We start from the raw sequence: 11548 nt of genomic DNA on the forward strand, positions 1-11548 counted from the left end.
TTCAGTCGCGCATAACTTTGAGTGAAATACGATCGAGTTAAAAATAGTCAGAATTTGAGCAAATCTGTTTCATTCGTTTGTTAATATGCCTCATCTATTGTCAAATCTGCAATTATAATTTTTTTTGAGGTTGAAATGATCGCGGGAGATCGCGTTATAGTGATGACGTCCTGGATGGACATCTTCTTCTTCAGTCGCTCATAACTTTGAGTGAAATACGATCGAGTTAAAAATAGTCAGAATTTGAGCAAATCTGTTTCCCAAAATCTAATCAAATGTGTCCCGTATAATAATCAATCATCCCACCAAATTTCATGCAATTCGGTTGAATACTTTTTGAGTTATGCGATTAACATACACACACACAGACATACAAATAAATACACAGCGATCAAAACATAACCTTCCGCTTTTGCGAAGGTAACAATATAAATCAATATAAACAGAAATCGGGCGCTACTTTTGACTCACCCTGTATGTATGTATGTATGTGTATATATATATATATATATATATATATATATATATATATATATATATATATATATATTGTTACAGACGCGGTTGTGGATGTTGGTTTACCGAGCGGTTTGGTATGACCGCGTCTGCACAGTTTACCCGATTATACTCGAACGTTGGCCGAGTCGCGCTACGCTAAATCAATTGAGGAAAAGGACACAACGGCTGGGATTAAATGACACGACACCAGGGGTACAGTTCTCAAGACCTCCGGAGGAGGATATAATATGGGATATGTTTAGATTACACCGACCAGAGGTACAGCACAGTAAGGTGGGCACTTAAACACGGTCTTATATTAGCCCCGACAGACCACAGATAAACAGGACAAAACTGACTCACACAGGGATTGATGGCAAGGAGGGGCAGGTCGTTGATAGCTCAAGGTGCACCTTGGCTCAGGGGCAGGATCCACACGGTCCGGTCCAGAGATGCGGGAGGTCTCTCTCAGCGTCAGCGTTAGAAGGTGACGTTCTTTCTCCAAGCTGGGGGCGCATCTGACGTCACGTCCGGTAAGTGGCTGCGTATATCCGACGGGGAGTGACACGCCCTCGGCTCGTTAGCTCCGCCCCAGATGGAATCGGCCCGTTGCTTCTTATTGGGTGCGGGGGGTTACCGGGCTCCGCCCTTGACGAGGGGCCGACAGTCAGCCCCTTCGTGGTAACCCCGTCGGCGCACATGGCCAATGGCGGCTAACCAAGCCAGTGTGAGGACGCACACTCCCCGCGCGCTGTTGTTGTAGTTGTTGTTGTTGTTGTTGTTTCATGAGGAAGATGGGAGGAGGTATGGGGAGGTCCTAAACTCACTACTGGTGCCATACAATCACATTCTGGTGCAACGAAGAGTCAGAATTAATGGAAACGAGTCCTTAACTGACATAGACTAAGAATAACTAGCAAGATGTCCGAAAGTTGTCTACGTGAGATGCGGTGGACCTGGGCACGACATTTAATGGGGGAAGAAGGGGAAGGTCGGTTCTACAGAGTGTTGTTTACAGACAATGGGACTAGGGAATGGGGGATTGGGGATAGTTTGGGAGTATTGGGGAAATAGGGGAATATTTACAAGCGGATATGGAGGCCAAATCCCATATCCGCAACATTGCACCCTTCTCTACCCTCCGGGCGTCCCGACCCGATAAATTTTTACCTATTTTAGTGTGGCACTCAGATGTAGTTCCCTCTACTATTAACTCTACCCTGAGTGCGACAGTTTTACAGATATTCCCAAATGAGTAAATATGTCCCCCTGCGACGTTGCACCCTTCTCCTCACAGAAACACACCCACAGGATAACCGAATCGCGGAAAGAATTCGCAAACTAAACATACAGCCGGTAGGGAGCATTATTTACACAAGACTACGCTGATATTTACACTACGATCCAGGACCTGTTTTTGGAGGAACACATGCAGATGTTATGCATAGAGAGAGCACGCATGCCAGCATCGATACACCAACCCACGAGTGCTCTGTGGCCCTACGGCCTTTAATAATGTGCAGAGCACCCCATCCAAGCACCAACAGCACCACCCCATCATGTACAGTCAGCACCATCCGGTGCACCAATAAAGCGTTCATAAATCACCGGTGGTGTCGCAGCCGGCCGATGTTCTGCCGCTGGTCTTGCCTTCATGTGGTGCACTTGGCCTTCTGGCTTCTTTAAAAAATAAAGAAAGGCCCCAACCGCGTCCATTTCTTTATTGTGGCCGTCAGGGGGCCAACTATTAGTGGTTCACCTGTCTGGCATAGGTGCCACGTTGACCCATAGGTCCATCGACGGGTGGTGCTTGCCCGCAAAAGACTGCGGTCCATGGTGGGCGGCCACAAACATTGCGGTCCATATGGTGTATCGATCCCGGCAGCAAGCAGCAAAAGTGCAGGCCCACAACTGCGGAGCCAGCACCTCTCTCTCCTCTCTCTCTGCCCCAAAGCCAGATCCTCGGAGGTGGGAGACAAAAGAAGAAGACAAGTGAGTAAGGTGGTAAGGGCGCAAAAGTGCATGCAATGTAAGGTAATGCACACTGGGGGCACATGGGAACCAGGTGAGACAGGTACGTTCCTACCGTACGCCCCCCCCCCCCCACCAGGTAACCTACATGGCCCCTCCCTTACCCCTTACTGTATCCACAAAACACAACACTACCCATAAACATCTATTTTACAAATCAACAAACGTCCCTACTGTCTTCCCCGTTCCTCCCATAAACCAAATTCGTCTTCTCTCCCTCCTAACCAATCAAATTTGCCATTTTCAACCCTCATCAAAATTTGCCATCTCCAACTCAACATCAAAATTTGCCATCACCAATTCATCATCAGTCCCTCCTAAGGAGGGAGAGATGGAATCACCCCAATGTCTCATCCACGTCGTGATGCGTCTCACAAATCCACACAGCAATTCTCATTTCCTGCAACACAAAACAAAGAAAACACAGGTGTGGAGTCATCATCCCCACAGGTAAGTGGCTGCGTATGGTGCGACAGGTTCATCAATCCTAACTATTTCCTAAATGACTTTAACAACTTTACATTACCCGGGGTCTTTCTCCTGCCAAACCATTGGCCCTCTTACACTATGGGTTCTAAAAACCAATTCCCATTGACCAAACTGTGGTGCTTTTCAATTTGGGGTCTCACTCCCCCGATTCATCTCCCGGTGCCCTCGCACAATTTCTGGGCTGTGGCGTGTACCTCTCCCAGCGGGTCTACCCACCTGCACACCTCCACCACTGCAGTTGCCTCCGAGCTTACCTGCTCCTTACCCTAACCTAACTACCGGGGGAAGGCCCTCTGGCGCTCTCCCCACTCGGTGCCCTCTCTGGCACTGGGCTACCCGGGTCCGTCCTCCGGATCCTCGGGCCCCACCCACAACTACCGGCTCCCAGAGCCCACCTGCGGCCTCACCTGGCCGACATCCTCACAGTGGTGGAGTGCCCAACCAACTACACACACTAACAGGCTACACGCCCAGCCATTTCCACAACACTAATGCACCCATCCACAATACCATTCTGCAACCGCACCACAAATGCCAATATCCAACCACAATTTACCTATACCCTCTACCTAACACTTACACTACCCGCCCCGGGTACTCGTGAAAGGGGTCCACTCTTCCCCCATTCACACCTTCGCACCATGCACACCACTCCGTACCACTTACTCCAACTTTCTCCACACACCTGTACCTGCACACCTGTGCTCTCACACCTGGTGCCACCTGCACCCTTCTCTCCCCAAGCACATTCGCGCTGATCCACAACACTCATTACTCACACACTGCTCCACACACCTGTCCAGTTCTCACACACACGGCATCATCTCATCTAACTACTCCCCTCTGAAACTTGCGCTTCCCAGTCGTCCCTTTAAACTATTGCGCTCCCTCGTCATTATCATCCACACTAATCTACCTGCGTCCCCACTACAGGTATCAGTCACTAACTAACCTTAACGTCACCTAATGTCATCTTCTAGGGCCCTATCAATATCCTAACCCACCCGGGCTAGTTTTCACTGCCATACACCCCATAAGCTATTGCTCCTTTGCCCCCACATGGGAAGGGTGGCAGGGATGCCACCCTCACCCACCGGGCCCATCGCTCACTACCAATTTTGCACATCAAATTTCAACAAATCAAAAATTTGCCAATCACTACCCATAATCTGCCAATCATTACTGCCAATCCCTTGCCAATCATCAAATTTTGTTTTTTTCTAATTTTGGGGCCAAAACACTAACCTCATCACACAGTCTACTCACTAATGCCTCTCGGTGCGCCAATCCCCTTCTAAAGCTCGGCTTCGTACAGCCAAGCCATGAATGCGGGTTGTTTGGTGCCAGTGGCTGGACACGTCCTGCATTCGGTGCAGGGAAGGAGGTTTACCCGGGCCGAGATCCCACGCACCATCTCGGCACGGAGCCATCCCATGGCTCGATCTCGACCTGCCGGAATGCCTCAACAAAAAGTGGTCGCCATGACGACCCTTCCTATCCAGCCGCCCGCTCCGCCGAGTGGAGCACGGACGCGGCCGTTCAAAGCGAGGCCCAGCACGCACCGAGGGCCCGATTCGGCTATAAGTCGTTCTAACCGCTGCTCCGTTTAACGTCGATGCTTCACCTGCATGCTTACACCCCGCAGCCCGTTCCTTGCTCACACACCCAGTTGTTCCCATGCTCCTCGTACCTTTCCTTACACACCTCGGTACACTCATTCCACTCACAGCCTTGGTCACACACCTGACCACCGAACACTTTGGCACACATTCGTTGGTCGCACACCTCACCAACACACCTCTTCGCGCCCCCTCCTCTGTCACCTCCTCTGTGACAACCACAGGTGTGCTCTCATTCGCACACCCAACCACGTGCCTCACTACCAATTCCAGCGTGCATTCCCACTCACGCTCTACCATTCCAGGTGTGCTTCCTTTCTCACCTGTCACAACCAACTCACGCTCCGTGTCACTCTCACTACTTTCACCTCCATTCTTGACAGCGCACTCACCCTTACTCTTGACAGCGCACTCTTTCCTCATGCACCCGTCCGTTACACACCTTTCTCGCGCACACTCTCCCGTTACACCCTCTGTAACACTCACCACAGGCGTGCATTCTTCCTTACTTCTGACAGCGCACTCTTTCCCCATGCACCTGTCCGTCACACACCTTTCTCGCGCACACTCCTGCGCACACTCTCCCGTCACACCCTCTGTAACACTTACCACACCGCGCTTCCATGTGCTCCCTCGCACACACGCTACGACCGACTCACTCTCGCCAGCACCCTCACTCCTTGGCACGCACTTTTTCCTCACACACCCCAGAGTCGGACTTTCTCGCACACCTCCTTTTTCGCACACCAGACCTGTCGCACACTTCACCAGCGGCCTCTCACGAACACCCGGGTCCATCTCGACCCCCAAGCTTCTTAAATCACCTGGCGCATCATACGCACGACCATATTGGTCACCACTTACACCGGGTCCTCTTTCTCTTCGCTTCTCCTCCATCACCTGCGAATCCCTCATCCGGTTAATGAGCACATCATCACGATCCAAACACAGACTTTGGACCAATTCTTTTATATCCTCTTTTATCTCTTTCTTATCCCCTCTCCGTCGCTTCTTAATTTCGCTCACCCCTTCTTCCACTTCTTCTAATTTCTGCTTCACCTCTTTTATTTCCTGGTACGTCTCCTCAAGCTCATCCTCTAAGGCTACCTTGACCGTTTCCAGGTGCGTCCTCACCTGCCGGTCCTTCGTCTCCATTACCTCTATCACCTCGTCCAACCTCGTTGTCAGTCCCTCACGTACCATCTGACATTCCCTCTTCGTCGCTATCAAGTCGTCTTTTAGTTCTTTCTGTGTCGCTTTTAAACCTCCTAATACCGCAGTGTTCCTTTGAACCTGCTCCGTTAGTCCTTTTTGTCCCTCCGTCAGCTGTTCCACCTCCTGCGTCAGGTCCTCTATGCCCCCTTGTAATTTTATAGTCCCTTTTCTCACCTCCTTCTCCATGTGCTCCTTACAGTGCCTCACCTCCTCGCGCACTCCTCCGACCTCCTCACTCACACCTCTTCTGATCTCTTCTCCCATCACTTGCATCTCCTGCCCAGATGCCACCCTCATCTGCTCCATTTCCTCCCTGTGAGCATCCAGTTTGGTTTCTACCCCCATTCTGACCCCCTCTATCTGCTGCCCCATTTGTTTAACTTCCCTTTCCGCTTGGTCCCTCATGTCCCTCAATTTGCCTTCCATCCTGTTTTCTAACCCCTCTAACCCCTTTTGCATCCCTTCCATTTGATTCTCTTGAGCGGCCATTCTGTTTTCTACCCCCATTAACCCATTTCTCACCTCTTTTATCCCGTTGTCTAACCCCTCAAAATTATTGTCTAACTTCCCAAATTTCTTGTCTAACTCCTCAAAATTATTGTCTAACTTCCCAAATTTCTTGTCTAACCCCTCACCGGTACCCCTCGCTTCGTCCCTCATTACCCCCATTTGGTTCTCCAATCGCTCACCCTGAGCTACCATCCGGTTCCCCATTACCCCCATTTGGCCCTCCAATCGCTCACTCTGAGCATCCATCCGGTTCCCCATTTGTTCCATAAGGGCCCTCATTTGCAGGAGGAAAAGGTTCGAATCCACCAGCGGCGCTACCACGGTCGCGGGCGTGGTCGCCGTGGCCATGTGCGAGGCGCCATTTCGTGCGTCTGCTACCCTCACTGCTTCGCTCTCCTCATGTCCCTCAATTTGGTCCTGGATCGACCCTGTCTCACTCTCTTCTACCGGAACCCAGCCGTCTTGGTCTGCCATAGCGCGACTTTCAAAATTCGGGTTTTTATTTTCGTAAAACAAAATCAAATTTCGCCGTTATAATTTCGAGCGCGTGAAACGCGCTCCGGATCGAATTCCACTTCCCAACACCAATTGTTACCCTAATGGTACAATTGGTGTTCCAAAATTTGGGCCTAATAAATTTAGTCCCAGGTCCGAATCCAACTCCTCGACACCAAATGTTACAGACGCGGTTGTGGATGTTGGTTTACCGAGCGGTTTGGTATGACCGCGTCTGCACAGTTTACCCGATTATACTCGAACGTTGGCCGAGTCGCGCTACGCTAAATCAATTGAGGAAAAGGACACAACGGCTGGGATTAAATGACACGACACCAGGGGTACAGTTCTCAAGACCTCCGGAGGAGGATATAATATGGGATATGTTTAGATTACACCGACCAGAGGTACAGCACAGTAAGGTGGGCACTTAAACACGGTCTTATATTAGCCCCGACAGACCACAGATAAACAGGACAAAACTGACTCACACAGGGATTGATGGCAAGGAGGGGCAGGTCGTTGATAGCTCAAGGTGCACCTTGGCTCAGGGGCAGGATCCACACGGTCCGGTCCAGAGATGCGGGAGGTCTCTCTCAGCGTCAGCGTTAGAAGGTGACGTTCTTTCTCCAAGCTGGGGGCGCATCTGACGTCACGTCCGGTAAGTGGCTGCGTATATCCGGCGGGGAGTGACACGCCCTCGGCTCGTTAGCTCCGCCCCAGATGGAATCGGCCTGTTGCTTCTTATTGGGTGCGGGGGGTTACCGGGCTCCGCCCTTGACGAGGGGCCGACAGTCAGCCCCTTCGTGGTAACCCCGTCGGCGCACATGGCCAATGGCGGCTAACCAAGCCGGTGTGAGGACGCACACTCCCCGCGCGCTGTTGTTGTAGTTGTTGTTGTTGTTGTTGTTGTTGTTTCATGAGGAAGATGGGAGGAGGTATGGGGAGGTCCTAAACTCACTACTGGTGCCATACAATCACATTCTGGTGCAACGAAGAGTCAGAATTAATGGAAACGAGTCCTTAACTGACATAGACTAAGAATAACTAGCAAGATGTCCGAAAGTTGTCTACGTGAGATGCGGTGGACCTGGGCACGACATTTAATGGGGGAAGAAGGGGAAGGTCGGTTCTACAGAGTGTTGTTTACAGACAATGGGACTAGGGAATGGGGGATTGGGGATAGTTGGGGAGTATTGGGGAAATAGGGGAATATTTACAAGCGGATATGGAGGCCAAATCCCATATCCGCAACAATATATATATATATATATATATATATATATATATATATATATATATATATATATATATATATATATATATATATATATATACACATATATATATATACACACACACATATATATATATATATATATATATATATATATATATATATATATATATATATATATATATATATATACACACATATATATATATATATATACACCACAGCTGTGATTGGCAGTGAAAAGGGGAAATTAATGGCATGCATCAGGGAGATTTGGAGTGAAAATCTTTGAATATTTTTGTACATAATGTGTAGATAGCACATATTACGATATTTTGATGCTTAAACACAATTCATCAAGGAAAACATTGGACACAATTACGCAAGTTTTCCCTTACAAACTGCACGTTCGTTTTCGTTTCTTCACTCTACCTTCTGCAAGATACCGCCTTAGTTCTTGAGCATGCACAGAGACTTATGGAACCCTTAGTAGCATTCAGTGAGCGCACGAAGTCTACAAACCTTTTCTCATCAAGTCGTATGTGAACGATGATCCAAGGGCAATGTGGACGCAAGATGTTTTGCCAGCTGTAATATTTGCTTGAGAGAGGAATTTAATTAAAGGCTCGGAATGGTACGACATGACCCCCACGAAAGCAAGGAACATTTATTCGACATTCTTGACCAACACTCCAAAATTTGGGATGTTCGCTGTTGTGTTTTGAAATACTTCTGTCGCACATGCTGAGTGTTTTCTTAAGGGGTTGAGCAAATCTCTGGAGTTCCTGTGGAGTCGACAGTAGCTGAGAATATGGATTTTCTTATGGAAGTTCTTTTCCCGCAGAGGATCCTTGTTCATCTGTACTCCAAAGCAAATCCTGAATGATGGAATGCCACCTGCCTACATCGACCGACCATAATGAATGTGAGCATTCAGTAATCATGAGGTAAGAGTTCTCCCACAACCTCCTGTTTATTCTCTTTCCGATTCGGATATTATGGTAACTATAACCAGGTAACACCATGAATCATCCCTCAAGATGATGTAATGACCACCTGAGCTCATTTTAAGTAGTTATAGTGTTATGTAATGAAATCGAATGCTCTACATCTTTTCTCTTTCCCATGGTAGTAACTTGCTACGAAGATCTCTTCCTAAAACTCTTGTTTCCTTTCTCTGCTCTTTCTCTCTTTTAAAACATTGATCTGAGGCTCATGTTGAAGCTTCTAATACATCACCACGGAGACATCAATGCACCTTTACTTGAACTGCAAGCACATTAGGAGACAACGGTGTACTTCAGCACGAATTTCAAGGATATTACGAGACTACGGGCATGGTATATGGGATTTGAACATGGATCCCCTGCAGTGTAATGGGAATCATATACCTGACAGGTGAAAACATCTTCTCTTCTTTTCTCTTTGTCTTCTCATTTTATTTCTCACATAATCTCCTGTTGCTTTTCCTACTCTGTTGGAATTCCCATATTCTGTTTCTACTTTTTGTTTTATCTCTACCTCCATATCAATTTCCAAGTAAAATAATTTATTTTCCTCCCTTTGCTCTCATGTTGCTTCTCTCATGTTTCCACTTCTGTGATTGAGAGTTTGCGACTGTATCTATCTTGTTCACCTGTGTGATCCGCTTATTCTCATTTTTCCCCACGCCTATTATTTCTCCAAGTCTCCCTCTATTTTGTCCTTCAAACCTTGCTGTTGGTGTGCCCCCCCTATTTGTACTAATCATTTCGTTATATTGCATCCTGACACTTTCTGTGTACTACCTCTCCCACGACCCTCAACACTGTATATTAATCCCAAAAAATCTCCAAAGCTGTTCTTGGGTGCATTGTAATTCTATAGATTGGTTTGGTCCTACTTATCTATCTATAATTCCATTAATCTCTGTGTGTATGTGTGTTTGTATGTGTGTATGTGTGTATGTGTGTATGTGTGTATGTTTGTCTGTGACCGCTGTTTCTCGACAACCACGGGTCCGATATACTTTAAACTTGCCAGGTATATTGCTGGGGACCCGAGGATGTGCCTTTTCAAGGTTTCATATTAATCGGACAAGTACTTACCGAGCTATGGCGATTTCTTTACCAAACACTGCAAGCCGTTCGCTTTGGACCAAACCATTGCATGTAAATAGAGGGGGGGGGGGGTTCTGTGGTCGTTGCGAATGGACCAAACCATTCATGTAAATAGAGGGGGGGGGGGGGGTTCTGTGGTCGTTACTGCCACGTGGTTTCAAAGTTTTTTTTTGTTGTTGTTGTTTGCACGCATGTTTTTTTGCACCCACGTACGGGCACGCCCTAGGATGTTTACACACACACACCCCTACACAAATTTTTTTTTTTTTTTTTTTTTGGCAAGGAACGGGCACCCACGTACGGGCACGTCCTAGCTTATATATAGTACGGGCATGCCCTAGTAATAATAATATGAGTTCTCTTAAAAGGAACTTCAATGTAGAAGAATGCCATTAGATCCATCAAGCCTGCACAATGGTTGTCAACCTACTGTTGTTTGTCCATGCTCCATCCTTTTTAAATGCTGAGCATCAAGCAAAGAAACAGGACGTACCATTTTTACACCGACCCAGACTCAGAGCAGGTTCTCCAACGATGAAGCCACGGTGTCTGATGTTAGACGTGAACCCTAAGAATGCCAGCGGCTGAACCATTTGACCAAACCATTCAAATTGATAAGTAATTTGAACCGATGTCCTCTTACTGAAGGTTTCTTGCATTGTATTTCCTTGCGCTTCTCTCGTTGCTCCTCTCGAGTGAATGTTTGAATTGAATGCTCCTCCGCTGCTGAATTAAGGATACCAACTCTCACTCAAACGACTAATTGTTAGACAGACAAGAAGTCTGCCATTAATGGGAGCTCTTGTACATCCACGTCACAACTGGAATGGCACATGGTAGAGTGCATAGTCTCACCTCACATGCTTATTCTGAACACATTTTTAATATTGAATTTCACCCCCTTTTGCCCTCAGAACAGCCTCAATTTGTTGGGGGCATGGACTCTACAAAGTATCGAAAGTGCCTCGCAGAGATGTTGGCCCATGTTGACTCCAATGCTTTCCATAGTTGTGTCAAGTTGGCTGGTAGCGGATCTCTACTTCGAATAGCTCGTTCCATCTGATCCCACAGATGTTCAGTTGGATTGAGATATGGTGACCGACTGACCAAGAGGACATCAGCAGGCCACTGCAGTAAGTTGAATTCACCGTCATGTTCGTGGAACCATTCCTAGACAATCCTAGCCTTGTGGCATGGGGCATTATTCCTGCTGAAGAAATCCATTCCCAGATGGATACACTGCCACCATTAAGGGATGCACCTGATTGGCAATGATGTTCTGATATCCTGTGGCATTCAAACGTTGCTCCACTTTTATCAAGGGGCTCAATCTGTGCTATGAAAACACACCCCAC

The sequence above is a fragment of the Myxine glutinosa genome, chromosome 11 (genome assembly GCF_964187855.1).
Source record: "Myxine glutinosa chromosome 11, kmMyxGlut1.1, whole genome shotgun sequence".
In the NCBI taxonomy this organism is placed as follows: domain Eukaryota; kingdom Metazoa; phylum Chordata; class Myxini; order Myxiniformes; family Myxinidae; genus Myxine; species Myxine glutinosa.